Below are 15,584 nucleotides of genomic sequence, written 5' to 3' on the forward strand. Positions count from 1 at the left end.
TGATGATGGGCTTTTTAGTCCGAAAACTTTTTGTGATGTAACCCGAAACGGACTTTAAATTATATACCTTTTATAAATGATTTTAAATAAACTTTTATGTATTTTGTTATTTTCATTTTTTATTCAAGTTCCTTTTTTATTCCATTTATTTAAAATAAGCATAAAATATAAATTGAACTCATTATCATCATTCAATCTTCCCATGTTCACTGCTGGACATAGATCTTCCTTATAAATTTCCATCTGTTTATGTCTTTGCCTCTTACATCTACTTTTTCTGGCAACATTTTAGATCATCAGTCCATGGTGTTCATGGACGTCCTTTATTTCCGTAGGTATTATCGTGATCTTCACAGTTCCATTTCAGTGTTGCTATTCTCTCTGTAGCATTAGCCACTCCTGATTTTTTGCAATGTTCTCCTTGTCATGATCAACGTTTCCGCTCCTAAGTCAACTACTTCTCTTTTCTTCTTCTTGATGCACAGCGTAACATGAAGTAAAATTGAAAAGGTATTTTTAAAGTTATAAACTGAAGAGAATTAAATGTTTTCAGCAATGTCTGGTATCCGGTACATCCTGCTAGATAATAAACGAGGCTCTGACGACCCAGTAATTGCTGGTATGAGCAATTCCCCACTTACTGACCATCATGTTTAGGTGGAAGAGTGAAAGGGCACCTTTTTGTCCTAGAAATGGAAAATCACATCTAAAGGAAGCCAAACCAGAAATGACCAGCGGCATTAAGATGCATAAGGCAACAAGAAACCAATGCATTTAAGGCTCAAAGAGCATCCCTAGTTAATCATCATCGCTAAAAAACCATAACCAAACACTCTACTGATCATGAAGCTCAAAAACAAGATTCGACAGAGGAAGAAAATCACAATTAATCAACATGCGAAAACCTTGCAAAGAAGTCTACATCAAGCTGGAAAAGTGCATAGTGTAGTTAAAATAATGAAAAGACTAAATATATCAGGTATCAGCGACGTCCAATAGCCCCGATTCAGGAAGTCAAGACGGTTTACATAATCAAACATAATTATACTTATACCAGAAAAAACCCAAAATAATACAAGTTTATGCTCCAACTGTGTACAAACCAGATATTGAAACTTTGTACAAAGACATATACAATGTTTTAAAATCCATTAAAACTCAGGATGTTACAAAAGTAGGGAAAGCAAAAGTTGAAGAATTTACGGGAAGATACGGCCTGGGAAACATAGATAAAAGGGGTAATAGGCGTATCGAATTTTGAAAAAACAATAATTTATGTTATAGCGAATACATTGTTTAAACTGCCAAAGAGAAGACTATGCACGTAAAAGTCATCAGCAGATCAAAATAATAAAACGAAGAAAAACAGATGCACACATCGATACAAGTAAATTAAGGCAACTCCTGACAGATGAAATCAATAATCGATTAATGAATGTTAAAGAACAAATTCCGCAAAATACTGAAACAGATACAAAATGGTTATTAATAAAGACAGAAATAGATAGAAGTCAAAAAGAAATTCTGAAACCAACCAAATACAAAAAGAAATAATGGACGCAGGAGGAAATTTTAGATTTAATGGAACAAAGACGCCAAAATAAAAACAAAGATAATCATATGTGAAAAAGGTGGATAAACCAATGAAATACAAGATTAAGCAAGCAAAAGAAGAATGATTAAAAGAACAATGCGCAGAAATAGAAAAATACCAGACAAGACACACAAAAAAATTAAAGATTAAACTCACAAGGATAGAAAAATATAACCGGGAATATTGTAAGATACCAATGAGAAATTGTGTTGAATAATAACGAAAAATTAAAGAGATGGACAGAATACATCAATGAGTTGTTAAAAGATATTAGGACCGAACAGATGGAAGTAGAAGTAGAAGATGGTGTGGTTTTAAAGATATTAAAAGAGGAAATTAAAGTGCCATTAAAAAACAGCAAAATGGCAAAGTAGTAGGTCCTGACCAAAACCCAGCAGAAAGCTTAAAATGCATAAACGATGAAAACGAAGATACCAAAGTAGACTTGTTTGACATAATATACAAAACAGGACATATACCGAAGCAATGGTTATTCTCCACCTTTTGCGCTATCTCTTAAAATGCAAACGCTAAAGACTACAGTCAATACAGAACAACCTAATTAATAAGTCATATTCTCAAATTATTCTCAAAAATAATACGGTAATATAAATAAAAATCTGGAGGAAGAAATAGATGATAGCGTTGATAGTCAGTTTGGATTCAGAAACGGACTAGGAATCAGAGAGGCGTTATTTATTTTTAATGTAGATGCATAGATATTAATGTGGATGTGCATGTTTGTTACGATGACTTTGAAAAAGCATTTAACAAAGCAATACATAAAAAATTAATTTAAATTTTTAAGACAAAAAACATAGATGAAAGGGACTTAAGAATAATATATCTTTACTGCATCAAAGAGCACCAATTTGTAATAGATAACGAACGCAGTTCGGACATTAAAATCAGGAAACGAGATAGGCAGGGAGGTATTATGTCTCCATTTTTATTCAATGAATATAGTGAATAAATTTTCGAACAAGCATTACTGTCTGAAAGAGCAGAAATAATAATTAACAGAAGAACTATTAACAGCATATGATATACAGGTGATACCGTGATTATGGCAAGCAATGATGAACAACTCCAACTACTACTTGACAAGACAAACAGTTACTGTGAAAATACGGACTATATTTATTATACATCTTCTTCTTCAAGTGCCATCTCCGCGGCGGAGGTCGGCAATCATCATAGCTATTCGGACTTCTGAGACGGCTGCTCTGAAAAGTTCATTTGATGTACATCCGTACCACTCTCTCAGGTTGCGCAGCCATGACATTCTACGCCTCCCTATTCTTCTCTTTCCTTGGATCTTTCGCTGCATAATCAGTTGGAGCAAGGTGTATTTCTCTCCACGTGTAATATGTATATCTCTCCTCTTGTTTTTATTGAATTTAAAATTTCCATTTCTTTGTTCATCCTTCCCAGAACCTCTTTGTTTGTGACGTGTTCTGTCCATGATATTTTCAGAATTTTTCTGTACACCCACAGCTCAAATGATTCCAGTTTTTTCATTGATGTCGCATTCAAGGTCCAAGATTCCATTCCATAAAATAAAGTCGAAAAAACATAGCACCTCGCCAACCTAACTCTTAGTTCCAGTTTTAAATCCCTGGTACATAGAACTCTTCTCATTTTGTTGAAATTTGCTCTAGCCTTTTCTATTCTTATTTTTATCTCCTGATTGTAATCATTTGTGGAGTTAATCATTGTTCCCAGGTATGCATATTTGTCCACTTGTTCGACGTTGGTTTCGTTTATTAGAAGATTCTCGTTATTTCTTTGAGTTTTCGATCTTCTTCTTCTTCAAGTGCCCTGTCCGTTGCGAACGTTGGCTATTAACATGGCAATTCTGATCTTATTTGCGGCGCTTCTGAATAGTTCGACCGATGTGAGCCCGAACCACTTCCTCAGATTTTGGAGCCACGAGTGTCTTCTCCTGCCTGGCCCTCGCTTACTGTCTATTTTTCCCTGGACAATCAATTGCAGTAGACGGTACTTATCGTGTCTCAATATGTGGCCTAGATATTCAAGCTTTCTTTGTTTAATTGTATTCACGATTTCTTTCTCCTTTCCGATTCTTTGGATTACCTCTGTGTTGGTGACATGTTCGGTCCAGGATATACGAAGAATGCGTCGGTACACCCACATTTCGAATGCTTCTAGTTTTCTCGTGAGCGTCTCCGTCAGCGTCCAGGCCTCCACACCATACAGTAAGATCGGAAAAATGTAGCATTTAAATAGTCGTAGTTTTAGGGGAAGAGACAAATCCCTGCTTATGAGGAGCTTTTTCATATTGCTAAATGCTGCTCTAGCTCGTTCTATTCTCGCCTTAATTTCTGTGGCCTGTTCCCATTTTGCATTTACGTTGGTGCCAAGGTACACATAAGATTCTACATGGTCAATTAGTATGTTACTTATCCGTAACTGTCGAGCAGGCTGTTGCTTCCTGCTTATCAGCATCCACTTTGTCTTCTTGAAGTTGAGGCTCATGCCGTATTCCTCACTAACTAAATAAACTCTTTCCATTACCTGCTGTAATTCGTCTATGGTACTGGCAAGGATCACCGTGTCGTCGGCATATCTTATATTGTTTGTTAACTCGCCGTTTATTTTTATGCCCTCATTTGCATTTTCCATACATTTATTAAATATTTTTTCGGAATAAATATTGAATAGGAGTGGGGATAATATACAACCCTGACGGACACCTCTTTTGATCTGCACACTTTTAGTGAGTTCGTTGCCAATTTTTGCTCTTGCTGTTTGACCCCAGTATAGGTTTGCCACAATTCGAATGTCCTTGTCGTCAATACCTGTCTTTCGCAGAATATCTATCAATTGTTCATGATTGACATTGTCAAATGCTTTTCTAAAATCCACAAAGCACAAATACACGTCCTTATCAACGTCTCTACACCGCTGTATAAGCACCTGGAGAGCGAAAATTGCTTCTCTAGTTCCAAGTGCTTTCCGAAAGCCAAACTGCGATCTATCAATATGTGACTCACATTTATCATATATTCTTCTATGAATGATCTTAGTGAACGCTTTAGTGACATGATTAATCAAGCTTATAAGCCGGTAGTCATCACAGATCTGGGCCTTTGGTTTCTTCGGGATTGTAATAAATGTTGACTGCAGCCAGTTCTCCGGGATTTTACCGCTATTATATATGTTGTTAAAAAGTTCAACTAGATTATCAAGGAACTGTTTGTCCGATTTACATAGGATCTTTAATATTTCGCAGGGTACATTGTCCGGACCTGCTGACTTATTGTTTTTTAGTGCTGCAATGGCATCTTCTATCTCCGATTTAAGGATTGAAGGTCCTGTTTCTCCTTCTCCATATAGGTGATCATCAGTCCTGTCAGATGCAAATAATTTTTCTATGTATGATTTCCATGTTTCTAAGATCGTTGATGGCTCCGAGATAAGATTTCCATCGCCATCTTTTATGCTGTTGGGTGACTTATTGAATTTCCTCTTGTTTGTCATTGATTTTATTTTTTTGTGCATATTGTAACTGTCGTATTTTCGTTCGTATTGTTCTATTTCCCTGCATTCGTTGGAAAACCATTTTTCTTTGGCTTCTCGAATTTTCGTTCTTATGATTTTGTGGATCTGCTGGTATTTTTCTTCATTTTTATTCTTGAATTTACGTCTTTCATCCATCATATCCATTATCTCATCAGACATCCATTCGTTCTTCTTTCGTCTGTCACGCTTTAATAGAGTCGCGCATGTTGTTTGGATTGCTTCCCTCGATTTATCCCATCTCTCTATTATGTCCGACGTGTTCTCGTTAATGTCGTTTATTTTCTTTCCTAGTTGTTCTCGTACTTTTATTTCGGTTTTTGGGTTAGTGAGTTTCTTAATATCAATTGTGTTTAAATTAGATCTTTTCTCGAGCCGTTTTACTCTCATGACCATTCTGCATACCAACAGATTGTGGTCCGTAGGAACATCGGCACCTGGGTACGTTTTTGATGATTTTATCATGTTTTTATATCTTGTTGGCACTGCTATATAATCTATCTGATTCCTTATGATGTTGTCAGGTGAGTCAGCGGGGGATTTCCATGTGTAAAGTCGACGTTTGGGGAGCTTGAAGAGTGTATTACTTAATAGCAGGTTATATTCCTGGCAGAAGCATATAAGTCTATCACCTCTATCGTTTCTCTCTCCTAGGCCGAAGTTACCCACGATCTCATTCACCTTGCCTCTGCCAACCTTTGCGTTAAAATCTCCCATCACTATTGTTACTTCATGTTTTTTTGTCATTTTCATCAGGCTTCCCAGTTGTTCATAGAATTCTTCGCTGGTTACCTCATCTTTATCTGCCGTTGGCGCGTATACCTGTAATATGTTAATATTCACCGGTGTTGCTTGAATTTGTAAAAGCATTATTCTATCTGAATGGGGAGTGAAAGATTTTACTGCCGAATTAATACGTGGGGCAACTATTATTGCGGTGCCGTTTCTGTGATGTGTTGTGTCGTTTCCAGCATAGTAAACTTTATATCCAAGTATATCGCATTGTCCAGAGTTTTGCCAGTGTGTTTCACTAATTCCCAATATATCAATTTTTAATCTTTTCATCTCTTTTACAATGTTATGAGTTTTGCCGCTCTCGTACATACTTCGTACATTCCAAGTTCCAATCCTTAGGTGTTGAGGACTTGCTTCCTTTTTTAGGCCGTAGGGATTTCGCTGGCTGACGACCAGGGAGGCCCTACTATTTGTTTGTGTGCATCCTTCCCTGCCGGGTCTTGGGATCCGATCACCATGATCAGTAATGTTTTTGTTATCGTAGTGTATTGCCATGATAACTATTCTAGGAAATTCTTATGGGGTGGTTTTCCGTTGCCTTCCCCATCGCAGTACCACAACCATTCAAACTGCTCCAGTCATGCTTGTGGTAGTCCAGTTTTAAGCCGATCCAGGATCATTTCCTTTGCGCCTTGAGCTGGTACTGATGATCGCTGCTGCCCTTCATCAGGGTATCACTCGGTAATCACTCGGTGAAATTTTCGCCATATCTGGCTACCCTCACTTAGTTTAGCCTGCAGACCAATGCAGTTGCCCGGGGTGTGGCACATGGAGCCATAAGTGAGAGTTAGGTGTCTTATGAGGACCAGTTATCTAGAACCATCTCCCGTCTATGACGCTCGATGTGGTCGTTCCGATAAAAGGTACTACCTCTATAACACAACCCTACACCCCTACACCGAGTTTTCGATATTCTCATAAATTTCGTCTTCTTGGCATTCATTGTTAGACCATACTCTTTTCCATACTCTGCTATTCTGGTCACCAGTCTCTGAAGATCTTCAATGTTTTCGGCTAAGATCACAGTGTCGTCCGCATATCTAATGTTGTTAATGGGAACTCCATTTACCTTTATTCCAGCTGTTTCACCCTCAAGAGCTTTTTTCAGGACCTCTTCGGAGTAGGCATTGAAAAGAATTGGCGAAAATATGCATCTCTGTCTCACTCCACATCTTATTTCAATTTCTTCTGACAGCTGTTCGTTAAATACGTACATTTGCTCGCTGTTTATAGTATAAATTTGATATGATCCTGAGGTCGTTGTAGTCAATCTTCTTTGATTTCAGGACCTTCATTAAATGTTTCTGTCGTACTTTATCGAATGCTTTATTATAGTCAATAAAACATGCGTATATATCTTGATTGACGTCCAGGCATCTTTGTATTAGTATATTAAGTGAAAAAAGAGCTTCACGTGTTCCTAGGCCTTTGCAAAAACCAAATTGTGTATTATTAACGTCTATGTCCAGTTTGTGATAATTATTATACATAATTTACCATAATTTTTACGTATTTTTATATTTTATAATTATTAAAAATTCAAATATTATTGAGTGCTTTGTACTGTTACTAGCATAGGGAGTAGTTTCTAAGGGTTAAAAAGGATTTAAATAAATAAGTTTAGAATTTTGATGTTCATAAAACTATTTTTAACGTTGTAGTCGTCTTTAGGGGTGATTTTTATGGGTTTTTATGGGATTTTTATGGGGAAGAGTTTAAACTAAAAAAATATCGTTTCATAAGCGAAAAATGAATTTTTAGTTATCTAAATGGAAATTAAAACAATTTAAACTCTAAATAGGCTTTTTAACTATTTGTATAACGGGACGCTTTCTAGTGGTTAAAAATTTAAAACCAATAAAACATCATTTCACAGGCGATGAATGAATTGTTATTACTTTTAATTCATAAGCGGTGGTTTCTAAGGGTTGTAAATTTGTAACAGTATGTGTTTTCCTATTTTTTAACTTAAGGGTAGTTTTAACCCCTCTACAACAAAAAGCACATTCGCTTATATATAACTTTTTGCAAATGAGGGTAGGACAAGTTTAAATCCAAATTTTCAGCTAAATGCATGCAGTCTTTGGGAGGTGAGTTCCTATTTTTCGCCCGAGTTACTGGACTATTTACTTAAGAGGGTATATAATTGTTCAATTTAGCTTAATTGGAAACTAATAACATAGAAAAAGAGCCAGTGTCACTATGGCAGTCGTAACGGTAAAAGAAGACGAAAACGACGTGAATTTGAGTTAAGGGGATAATAATATAAATATATAACGGTATAAAAAAGGAAAACGACGTCAGATTGTTTAAACAGGATAGTAATATAAATATATAACGTTAAAAAAGACAGAAAACGACGTCAGATTGAGTAAACGTGATAAATATATTTTATTTTTAAACTTTGTATATAATGTAGGTTGTAGAGGTGAACAATCCGTGTGAAATAATAAAAAAAAAACATTAATTACTACCTCTCCTACTATGTCTGGAATTTTTATTGCCCTATGTCGTATTTGGCACGATCTCCTTACGATCTGAATCTGAATACAATCAGCCTTCCTTCAATCGCATCATGCTAAGTCAACGTGACACCGGCTTAAATTAAAACTAAATTAATTCTCCTAGATGCGTGTTCAATCGAAAATAGAAAACTATGAGAACTACTACTACTACTTTTCGATGTTCAGATTAGTATGCAATGCCCGCTACTGTCGTGTAGACAATAACAGGCATGTAAAAGAAAATACTCATGTAGAAATTATCCTTATCACTTTAAGTAAATAGTATCATTAAGTTAAATTACGATAAATAGTCGCAAAACCGATGGTTACGTTTGTTTATTCAAGGTTTTCGTATTATTCGTGTGTTTGAAGTCGGTCGGAGTGCTAGTGCGTGATAGATGTCGTGATTGCGGTGTATAGGCATATTTAAATTTTTTATATTAACACATCTGTCTTCATAGTGCTGTATAGTGAAAATAAGTGTTAAATTATGTAAGTAGAAACTTACTACAACATATTTTATGTTTATATTATGACATAATCTATAACAAGTTTAATTCCTGTTCGTTAAGTTTTTTAAATATTCTAAGTATTGGAATATCGGACCATTTTTCTCTTTGAACCGGTCCTTTCGGCTTATTTAGTCTGCTCAGATTTAACTCTTTTTGCTCTAATTTTTAGTTTATTATTTCTACAAAATCCAATGTAATTCTTATTTTATTTGTCATTACTCTTACATTGGTAACTCATTACTCTTTAAAAATTAGATCGTTTTTCTAAGATTTTCCGTAATTTCAAAACCTGGATAATAATAGTAACATAGTAACATTCTTATATTCTTTCTCGTTTTCTTCCAAATATTTTCGCTATTCGTATTCTTTAGTTACAAACAATATGTTGTTAATAACCTGCTCCCATATTCCACTGTCTGTTTGCCATACTTTACTTTGTTTACTACTTTGTTTGGTACTAATGAAAGGTAGGTAACTGGTAAAGGTATACTGTTTACTAAAAATTAGAAGAACTATTTGTAAATATCCTTAAATTTCATAATAACAGTTAAGTACACCGTATAGAAATAGGTTACTTATGTATCCATATCATAACATCATGTTTTATGTAATTTTGAATAAACAGGTTAATGATAAAGGGATAAAGGGAATCACCTTATTTTGTCACGTTGTTATTTGTATTTCTACGGTGAGACATAAGCTTTTACGTTTTAGTCATGATGCAATCAAGTCTTTCCACACATCACTGTCATAAAATAAAACTTTTGAACATGACTAAAAAATTTGAACAAATTTCTTAGGGGTTTTCGGTATGTACGGTAGTGAGCATTTACTTTTATTTTTTATGTTTATGGTTTAGTAGAATTAGGCTTTGGTTAAAAAATTCACAATCATGTGGTCACAGAACCAACGTATGCATGTGATATTATTTAACGATTTTGGAACATTGACAATCTGTTTTATATTTCAAAGTTTCAACAAAAAATAACTTTTGTTGCATGTTTCCAAAAAATTCAAACTTTTACTTCAACCAGATTGTGTACATGTATTTCAAATCTGCTTTTTTAATTTGTGACTATGTTATCTGCACTGGTCAGCTAATTTTAAGACCAAATTTCTCAATTTTTTTTTGTATAGCCATCGATATTGACATCCTTAAAAGTGACATATATGGTAATAACTAATGGTATCTCACCATTACAAATGTTTTACCATGACAAAGTCATTACTTTGTCATTTACTGTTTTTAACAAGCCTATTAAATAATGTTAGGTACCTGTTAAATATAAACCATAGTAATGTCGTATTGTAATGTAATATATTATTTAATAATATCAGCACTAATTTGAAACTTTGTTTATCTTCCATTTTGGATAGTTTTTGTTCTGTTACTACCAACGCATGTTAGTACCATTTGTACTTACATCAAAGTTTTTTTTACAACACTGTTCTTAGTTTCTTAGAACATTTTTTATCTGTTACAAAACTGACTTAGTTCTGTTTTTTCTAACCTAAAACTGAACGTTTTGTATTTTTGATCTTTATGGTTCATAAATTAAGCTATTTCTTTTACTTCCAACTTACTATACTGCATATCATTTGTAAGGTAAACCAGGTGCGATTTTTTTGTCTCTATGAATGTTTGCTAACTTAACTAATTTGTAGAGAAACTGATGATGTGTATAAATTTATACACGAAATGTCTTTAATAAAAGGATAAAGTAGCTGAAATTTAGTTCAAAAGTATATTTGTGGGAGGGTTATCGGTCACAAAAGTGGAGAAGAAAACAACGAATCTTGCTATTTCATCCTTTAATAAAAACGTTTCGTGTATGAGTCCATACGTATCATCAGTTCAATCTTAAAGTAAATATACATATATATATATATATATATATATATATATATATATATATATATATATTCAGGGATTTTACAGTATTCACTGCCTTCCCTCACTCAACCGTTTCCATCTCTCTCTGCTATCTTATTCTCCATCGTTTAGACCTCTCCTACTCATGGTGTCGTCTACTTCGTGCCTCCAGGATCTTCGGAGTCATCCTGTTTTCCTCCTTCCTATGGGGCTCCATTCGGTTATTCTCTTTATCCATCTGTTGTCGCTAGTTCTTCTTACATGTCCATACCACTATAGTCTTTTTTGTTCTATAAATGTTAGTATGTCTGTTTCTATTGATGTTCTTTGCTTTATTTCGTCAGTACTTCTCCTATTCCATTCCATTCCATCCATTCTTGTTACTCTGCAGCATCTTTGCAGGCATTCCATCTCTGTTGCTACTATCTTACTGCTGTTTTCTTGTTTATAATCCAATTTTGAGCCCCATATGTCATAATACCTTGCACTAATGTTGTATAAATCTGTGTTTTTGTCTTCATATTTATGTGTCTATCTCACCACACTGAGTTAATTTATCGGATTGCTGTTCTTGTTTGTCCTAATATTTGCTTAGTTTCTTCCTGTGTTGTTGACTTTTTCCTGATTATATACCCCAAGTATTTGAATTTATCCTTTCCTTTGATTGTTACGTTGTCGTCAATCTGTAGATCTTCTATGTCTTCTTCACTTAGGTAGATAGGTACTCTGTTTTCGCGAGGTTAATATCTATGCCAGCCTTGGTATATTCTTCTTGTAGTTTCTTCATCATGCAACTGATGTCTTCTTGGTCTTGTGGATTCACTACTTGGTCGTTTACAAAGCTTAACGTATATAGGTATTCGTTTCGTACCGGTACTCCCATGCCTTCGAATTTTCTTTTCCAGCTTAGTAGTTGTAGTTAAGGCTTTCTCTAAGTATATTTTGAATATGGTTGGAGATGTAGAACAACCCTGCAGGAACTCTTTTGTTGTGGTGAAATCTCCTATGATTCTTGTTCACATTTTAATGTACACTTTATTTTCTTTATACAGAGCTTTTGTAGCTTCTATGAGTTCCGTCTGTATTTTTAATTTGTACATTGCCTCCCATAGTTCTGACCTTAGTACAGAGTCATACGCCTTTCTCAGGTCCACAGATGCTAAATGTATAACACTATTTTTTGCTTTTTTCTTTTCGAACAGTTGTTCCAGTATGTATATGTGGTCTATGCATGATCGTCCTGCCGTGAAGCCTGCCTGATCCTCCTCGATTTTGCCTTTTATCGCTTGCTCTATCTTTTCTCGCAGTATATTCCTATATAATCTTCCTATTGATGATATTACGCTTATTCCTCTGTAGTTTTTGCATCGTTTTCTATCTCATTTTCTAAATATAGATGTCATATAAGTCTTAAAGTAAGTTATCTTTAATTAAGATTAAGTTATAAAGAAAATTTTAAAGAATATCTTACTAGAATATGTAGCTGTCAATTTGGTAGAAGTTCAACTCTGGAACCATGTTTTTTGAAGAAAACACAGAACTAAGTTAGTTTTTATAAGTATGATAGAGAACATTACATATACAGTGGAATAGGTCTATTAAGCAAAGGCTAGTTGTTCAATTTCCCTTTATATTTTCCTCTTTCCAATTTTTTAGATCTTGTTCGACTCCTCGTGTCTTTTCTTCTTGTGTCTCACCATATAATTCTTTCTTGGTTTCCATCTTCTTCTAAAACTTAGCAATCTCTCGTCTAAGATTTTTTTTATTTCACCATATTATCGTCTTCCATCTTAACATTCGCGTTCTAATGTAATTTTAGGTTCTCAATTAAAATTGTCTTCATTATTGATCCTTTTTTCCCAAACTCTATCTTTTTGTCTAGCCATAGATTATACACAACATTTTGCACTCCCATATGCACAGTTCTTTTTCTATTAGTTTTTTTAAAACCCAGATTCAAAATGTTCTTGATATGTTTTTAATAAAAGTTCTATTCCCATGAGTTTTGTCCTCCCATAATTTATTTCTGTTCTTCTATCACAAGGAAATTTTTTTGTTGTAATCCTTTGTTTAACAAGTTATATGTCACTTTTACTTTATATTGCGTATCTTTTAATATCATCATTATTAATTTTATTAATTTTCTTTTCCTTCTTCTTTTTCTGTTAATTTAAAAGTCATGATTATTTTTCAGTATCTATATCTGATTTTAAATTTTAATATTTTTAACATCTTCCTGCTGATCTACATTCCAGTATCTTACATGACATAAGTTGAGTCACAGTAAGCTCACACACGGCGCAATTGCCATATCACGCCTTGTTCTTCGGTGTTAAAAAGGTCAGGTCAAAACAAATATCTACTAAATAATAATTTATTAGATATTTGTTTTGGTATTTTGCTTTTTTCTTATTGCCCCTTCAATATAAACTATTGTTTATTATTCTACTCATATACATATATCCAAACGTATCATTTTTATTTGTAAAAATCTTTACCGAATTTATATCAATGTTTACCAGAAAATTTACCTTTTTTCGTTTTGCGAAATAAATTATGCAATTTTTGGATTATGATGAAATCTAGAAGAGAACTACGTCAGTGCAAATAGATATTCACTCATTCTATGTGTGTTCATAAAATTGTTTTATCTAATAAATGTTTCCTAACATTAAGCTTTGGAAAAATTCATTTTTCTTGGTACACTAAAGGTTTCAAAAAATGATAAGTTACTCACAGGTAGCTTGTTTGTTTGTTGTTGATTCATAAATATCACTGACTAACCCTACGTGATTACAAGTGTTTTTTTATACACAAATGTTTTATACTTCTATACTTTTTTATATTTGCTTTTATACTATTTTTATTACTACTTTTATTACCTATGCCGTATAGTATATCGTTTACACATATCTTGTCACGTTGATTTGATAGGCCATCAGTCCTTAACTCTTCAAAAATACATTTTCGTGATGTTGCAATTATGTTATCTAAAATCCTTGTTAGTTTGACTTTGAAAGTACGACGGTCCATAGTTCTTTAATTTTGACTTGTTTTGCAATACTGTAAATCTTTTATAATTAAAAGTTCATCTTCTTCTTCCCATTACTAGAGGTTTGCGATCACTACATCACTAAATCTTCCCTATTCTGCGCTGCTGTTAGTAATTGTTGAACGTTCATGCCCGTCCAAGCTCTGATGTTGCAATGCCACGACATTTTTCTTCTACCTACTCCACTTCTTAGTGGAGTCTTTGAAAAAAGTCTTTATTTTCTTAATCGTTGTTATAAATTCTAAGTCTCTGTTTATGGTGTTTAATACTGTTTGATTTGTTATGTGTTATACTAAGAATATTTTAAGCATTCTGCGATAAAGCTACATTGCAAATGCTTCTAGCAGTCTAAGTTGTATTAATTATGGTGTACTATTTGATATATAGTAGTTCTCATTATGTGATAGGAAACCTCATGGTATATTTTTGGTTTTTGAACTATATTGAACGATGTTATAGTTTATTTCATTTGTTCAACATGAATCACATATAAATCAATACTACAATATGTAATAACAACTTTAGAAACTATGCCGCCAATTCTTATCGGTACACAAAGCATGGGGGTTTATATTAAGGGTTGCGCCTAAATCCGGAATCAGATAGCTCGTGGAATGGCACTCTTCGCCGGTTTACGTCGTCAAAGAGAAACAGAAAATCGATATTAGAGAGTTTTTGTGCAAGCAAATACGTATACGTAACGTATCTTTTTGACATATAAGCATGCGCATTAATGGTTGAACTAACGTATCTAGATACGTATTACCTAACTTAACGGACTGATACGTTACGTTAATACGCATCCCTATCGAGCCGAAAGTAACCAAATGCACAAGGAGATCTTACCCGATGACCAAAATATCAACATTCAACATCCACATTTCATCAGCACACGAACCCTTACGATCATCCAGAAAGGTGAAATTTTATCCAAAAGTGAAAAAGATTTTTATATTGTATATCTTCAGATATGGTATCTAAATTAAAGCGGCCGTATAGTCGTGCAAGATGTGGAGAAGAAGCGCATTTTCTATGTCATAAAGACACCTACATTTATTATTGCGTCCATCTCCAAAATTAAAAATTGTTCAAAAAAATATTTGTTATTTATTTTGAATATCAAAAATAGGGTTATATGATAAGGACAAGACTGGCACTGACAACTTATAAGTTTATCACTAATTCTATGAGGGCAACACCGTCGTTACGTTACGTGCAGAACTTTAACTCTCAATTTAACTTTCATCTTCTTCGATACGTTAGTTCTTTACGTATAGGGAGATACGTTACGTTAGGTAGTTACAAAAACTCCCTATTAACGATCAGAAAGGAGACAACGCTTGGCACCCTACGTTACTGTGAAATTAGTAAATATTTGCTTTTTGATAAATACACTCGACCTTCCCCAAAATGTATTTGACTCATTCCGATGGTGAGTATCGAGGTTTAGATCTGTTGTACTTGTACGCCAGCAGTGTTGGCGGTAAAAATTTTAGAAGTTGGGTAGTTTATACAATGATAAAAATTCCAGGTTTAACTTCATTAAACCACTCCAAAATTACCGCGACACTGACCATACCTCCCTAGCCGCGTCCAAAAGGTTGAATACGCCGTGCATCAGCTTCCGATTTTCTTTTGAACCGGATCAGAGGTATAGACAATAGCATTACAATAGACAGTTTTGCCCTATCCCAGGTGTCGCAAACCACAA

At 34.2% G+C, this 15,584-nt stretch overlaps 1 protein-coding gene across 8 annotated transcripts in view; it reads left to right on the forward strand.

Moving 5' to 3' along the window:
• The window catches only part of Gbs-70E (Glycogen binding subunit 70E), a 200,491-nt gene that overhangs the window by 147,939 nt on the left and 36,968 nt on the right, over nucleotides 1-15,584 (forward strand). The window contains exon 1 of one of the 8 annotated variants that reach the window (XM_072531833.1): nucleotides 8,583-8,928. The exons of 5 other annotated variants lie outside the window; for them this stretch is intronic. The gene's annotated coding sequence lies outside the window, so the exon portion shown is untranslated. Of the gene's footprint in view, nucleotides 1-8,582; nucleotides 8,929-15,584 lie in introns of those variants that run through there. 2 more of the 8 variants (XM_072531834.1, XM_072531825.1) reach the window with 2 other exon arrangements.

The sequence above is a fragment of the Diabrotica undecimpunctata genome, chromosome 5 (assembly GCF_040954645.1).
Source record: "Diabrotica undecimpunctata isolate CICGRU chromosome 5, icDiaUnde3, whole genome shotgun sequence".
NCBI lineage: Eukaryota > Metazoa > Arthropoda > Insecta > Coleoptera > Chrysomelidae > Diabrotica > Diabrotica undecimpunctata.